Source organism: Phallusia mammillata, chromosome 3, assembly GCF_965637545.1.
Source record: "Phallusia mammillata chromosome 3, kaPhaMamm4.hap1.1, whole genome shotgun sequence".
Classification (NCBI taxonomy): domain Eukaryota; kingdom Metazoa; phylum Chordata; class Ascidiacea; order Phlebobranchia; family Ascidiidae; genus Phallusia; species Phallusia mammillata.
This window is the reverse complement of record NC_137254.1, coordinates 17,715,671-17,720,869: the sequence shown is the minus strand read 5'-3', so window position 1 is coordinate 17,720,869 and position 5,199 is coordinate 17,715,671. Positions and strand designations below refer to the sequence as shown.

The 5,199-nt window shown below is 38.8% G+C and overlaps 2 long non-coding RNA genes across 2 annotated transcripts; one reads left to right on the top strand and one right to left on the bottom strand.

Moving 5' to 3' along the window:
• Nucleotides 1–385: 385 nt before the first annotated feature.
• On the bottom strand, nt 386–3,527 carry LOC145220598 (uncharacterized). The gene is made up of 2 exons (XR_013858227.1): nt 3,468–3,527; nt 386–3,397 (listed from the first exon to the last, which is right to left on the bottom strand). It is a non-coding gene; the product is annotated as an uncharacterized LOC145220598 (long non-coding RNA).
• Nucleotides 3,528–3,636: 109 nt separating this feature from the next.
• LOC145220605 (uncharacterized) lies at nt 3,637–5,199 on the top strand. The gene is made up of 2 exons (XR_013858234.1): nt 3,637–4,643; nt 4,831–5,199. It is a non-coding gene; the product is annotated as an uncharacterized LOC145220605 (long non-coding RNA).

Here is a 5,199-nt window from a genome sequence, read left to right as displayed (position 1 = left end):
AGTTGAGATCCATGCAGGTGCAATGTATTGTTTGTTGGTGTAAAGAAGTGTCTTTTAAGTTTAAATTTAAATGCTGAAAATGACTTTAAACAGCGAATTTCTTGTGGAAGCTCGTTCCACAAGCGAATGGACTTGCAAAAAAACGAGTTAAATTTTTGATTGCTGTGACAATGAATTTAAGTTTAAGTGGGTGACGAAGGTCGTAAGCAACCATGTCTTTGACGAAATGTGGTGCGCATCCAAGCAAATAAGAAGGTCCGATGTGATGTAAAACTTTATAAAACTGAAGCAGGGCGTGGACATTTCTCCGAACGTAAAGCGGTGTTAGGCCGAGATCACGTAATATTTTATTGTGCGACGTGGTTTTCATACATCCCAATATTAGTTTTGCCGAGTCGTATTGTACGTTTTCTATTAATTGTAAATTGAACAGCTGCTTTCAACATTGGTATGTGTCTGTTTTCATTATGTTGTCACAATAAACTCTAAGCCATAATTATCGATCTTACAAAGGTACTATTCATCTGCTTTGAGCATTGTGAAACCAAACAAGCAGTATAAGCCACTCTGAAGAAAAACTTACATCACTTTGAGTGAAACTGGCACATCTGAAAATTTCTTGTCATAGATGGGGTAAGCTTCCAAAGATATGTGAATCTTGATGTATCATTTTCATTCATTCATGATTTTTTCTGCAGGTTTCAATGGTTAATCAAAACCTCATGATGCACATCAGCCAAAGACTTGACCAGATTCTACGCCCTGCAGACCCAGATTCTTCATTTGGCAACATTTCTATTTTAGCTGTTGGTGATTTTTTGGTGATTGTGCACTTCATTATTAAAACATAGGCCTGATTCACTCCATCCTAATTTGTGGGCTCAATTTCAACTAAGCTTAATTGAGTTACATCAAATCATGAGACAAAAGAAAGATGAAGGTTTTGCTCAACTTCTAAATAGATTACGAGTAAAACAAAAAAAAGGATCAAATTTCAATAGATGACAGAACAAAATTGCAACAACGAATGATTACCTGGCACCCTGACTATCCGAAAGATGCTCTCCATTTGCATGGCACAAATGCAAAAGTCGACAAAAATATGTCACAACTTTGCATGCAGTCGATTTGGTAAAAAATAACAAAGGCCAACATTACAGAAGCAAAGTACCGGTAAAGTACAGTAAAAAAGACCACCCATCATTACCAGATAAAATAGATGTTGCTGTTGGTGCTAGAATAATGATAATTGCTAACTTTGATGTTGCAAATGAACTTTTAATGGAGTTATGGGAACAGTGGAAAAAATAATCGATGGCCAAAAAACGGTTTGATCGACCCGATAACATTGCAGTTGTTTTTGATAACCCTTCAGTTGGATCAACTAGAAAAAAGTCACAAAATTGCCTATTTGCTCTTCTTCAGCAGTTTTGATTGAATCCCAAGCAAGCCACCAAATTAAGGCAGGATCAAAAACATATGTACGGCACCAATATCCTAACAAGCTTTCCTGGGCATGTACTGTACACAAAATTCAAGGGGGCATTGTGGATTCAATTGTTGTCAAAATGGGAAAAAAATTTGCTCAAGGTATGGGCTATGTTGCTTTAAGCAGGGTCGACGACTTCAAACCAGAAAGCATATATGCCAATGAAGATACATGTACAGCACTAAATAGCATGACCAAGGCGGAGATCTCAACCACGACTGATGCAATTTTGGAAAGCCACTTTAATATCATCCACCACAACACCCAATCTCTCCAAGCACACTTTGATTCTTTTACACACCCTGCAATGATGCAAAATGTTCATGTCTTTTGCTTTTCTAAAACCTGGTTTAACGACAATCAACCATTGGCAAGATTTCAACTCACTACTCACAACTTCCACTCTTGCTGCCGCGTCAATTCAAGAGGAGGTGTAGCTGTTTACATCAAAAAAAATATTTCCTCCAAACAACTATTCATTACACAAACCACAGTTGAGATAATCTGCCTTGCCCTATTCAGTTCCACAATATCCCTTATACTTTGCGTTGTGTACTGCACTCCACATTCTACAAGCTGCCAGTAGATTAACGAATTGCCCAAAAAACTCAAAGACATTTCAAATGAATGTAAAGTCAGCAGAATCGTCGTAGCTGGGGATTTCAACGAAAACCTGTTAAATTCGTCAAGTGGTTACCTCTGCCACCACCACTGGAGGAAGTTTGCTGGATCATATGTACACATTAAACATTGACAACTGTCACTCCGATGTACTTTCTACAGCTTCCATGATCCAGTAATTTTGTCGATCTGCAACTCTCCCAAAATCCCATGAACACTTCACCACATGTTCCTATTTCACCTGCAAGTTCCTCACCTGTTCCTGTGCCTGTTTCAATGTCAGTTTCATCTGTAAGTTCCTCACCTGTGCCTGTTTTAATGTCAGTTTCTTCTGTAAGTTCCTCACCTGTTCTTGTGCCTGTTAAAATGTCAAATTCCACTTGTCTTTCAGATTGTGATCCGTGTCCTCAAATTTCCACTGTACAGTTTAATAATGATTGTGCTTTAGATTATTGTTCCAGATCTTCTTCAAGTTCCATTTCACCACCAAGAAAAGCCAGAATTATTGACTTGTGGGAAAACAATCCTAATGTATTTGTTTGAAACAAGCCCTCGAAAAATATGGGTTTCAAATTAATAGCACTATCAAGAAGAACATGCAAATTGGACCTTCATGTGGAAACATCGCAGCATGTGCTGCAATTTGGGCCCACTTAATCGAGATGAAGATCGGTTCACTGGAGATATCATCAGTGCGATCACACACCCCGACATAATTCCACAATACAACAGAATACTTGGTGTTTCATCAGATCAACCTCGATTTTTGGACGACCTGGAAATAATGAGAATAATTCACGAAATATGTGGTTCCGATCGTGGTCTTCCTTGGCTCGACTCGCCGATGCCATTTAACCCTCCTGTGCGATTATCTCCACAGACGCTCTGTTCGCTTCCACAACCAACAACGCGATTTGCGCATAGATATAGCCAACACAACAGAATAAACTGAGTTGAGGCCCGAAGCAACTGGCGATCACTGGATTGTTTGTGTGTATGAATCTTAACTGGTAATTCTAACAAGTGTGTGAACTATACAAATTTAATACATTGTTGTATTTGTAATGCGAAGATTGCAGATATAATATTGCAACAAAAAGATGGGTTTCAAAGATATCTCTGTTTCTCTTGAACAATTGATACATGTTCTGTTTTAACGTAAAATTCATCTTCAAGTTCCTCGCCTGTTCCTGTGTGTGTTTCAATGCCAAATTTACCTTCAACTTGTGTTCCTCCACATTGTGATCCATGTCCTCAAAGTTCCACTGTACAGTACATTTTTGTTTCCTAAAGCATTTTTGTTTTTTTTAGGAACACTATGCACGGACTTGAAAAGTAGTTTAATCATAAACATTACTGCCAAGGTAGTGGTGTTTATAGAATACATCGTGTAGACGTTTCGACAATCTGTTGTCATCATCAGTACATGTTTTCAATCAAGCTGTAGAACACGGTATATAAAGCACTAAGGAAAAAAAAAGGGGAAGACAGATGTGTGAAGTGACGTCACAGACGATAACAGGGAACGACGTTTAGAACGGTAGCGTAGACGAAAAGATAAGAACCGGAGATATGGGTCAGGTGTTGAACAGACGCAAGGATGAAGAATTTAAGAAGGTCAAGAAAATGCTTGGAGCGAATGGTTATCCCCACAACTTTGTGGACGGGTGTATCAAAGGGTTTCTGAACAAAAAACACCAATCGAAGGTATTAAACAACGACTCAAACGAGGAGAGATACGTGGTTGCAAGACTTCCATTTCTCGGCCCAGTATCTTACAACATTGCGCGTGAATTGGGGCATTTTGTTCATCGAACCGGGGCCAACATCCGCTTACGTCTTGTCCATGAAACGAACAAACTTTCACGGCATTTTCCTATAAAAGAGCGCCAGGAACACATCAAAAGAACTAACGTTGTTTACCGGTTGGTTTGCAACTGCGGCGCTTCATAGATTGGGGAAACGCGGCGAAATCTCGCTGTAAGAATTAAAGAACATCGCATGGACCAAAAATCAGAAGTGTGCCGGCACATTTTATCGAATCCGACACATAAAGTTAATTTTGCCGAGCCGGAGATTTTGGACGCAAACCAAGACCGCGTGAGACTGTTGTTTCTCGAATCGCTTTTTATTCAAAGGCATGAACCCGAGCTCAACATCGACACAGTTTCCATGCCCTTGCGTCTGTTCAACACCTGACCCATATCTCCGGTTCTTATCTTTTCGTCTACGCTACCGTTCTAAACGTCGTTCCCTGTTATCGTCTGTGACGTCACTTCACACATCTGTCTTCCCCTTTTTTTTTCCTTAGTGCTTTATATACCGTGTTCTACAGCTTGATTGAAAACATGTACTGATGATGACAACAGAGATTGTCGAAACGTCTACACGATGTATTCTATATACTCCACTACCTTGGCAGTAATGTTTATGATTAAACCATTTTTGTTTTCCTTTCACATTTTTTAAATTTACAGCATAAAATGGCAGAAGTTCGTACGTTTTTCAGGGTGAAGAAATTAGAGCACAGAAGGTACTAAGTCTAGTGGGTTAAAATGGATGAACTTTTACGAGGAAACGTTTGAAATATTATAAAAAAAATCGAATGTTCAATACATTCACTTCTCAATCATTTTCATTAGAGAATAGCGTTATAACGTGTTGAATTTGAATTTGTTCCAAAATAACTTGTTTGTTTTAACGCAATGTTTGTTTCACAGCAAACAAATTGTGATGAGAAATTAAACAATCTTTGTTTTCTGACTTAAGATGAACACTATGTTGGAGTTAGCTGATGCAAAATTATTGGTAATTGAATATAATGAACAAATCGTCGTCTAAATACTTTATGGCCCTGATGGACTTCCACTGTATATTCCTCATGTATGTCATTCGCTTTCCTTCTGTATAATCCTCATGTTTGTCATTCGTTTTCCTTCCACTGTATATTCCTCGTGTATGTCGTTCGTGAAAATACAAACTTGTAGATATGATTTAACAAAATAAATGCCCGCGGGCCGCATGTGGCCCTTCATTAAAGCTTGTGCGGCCCGCAGAGACGCTTGGATTTCAAAAGTACTGCCAAACGA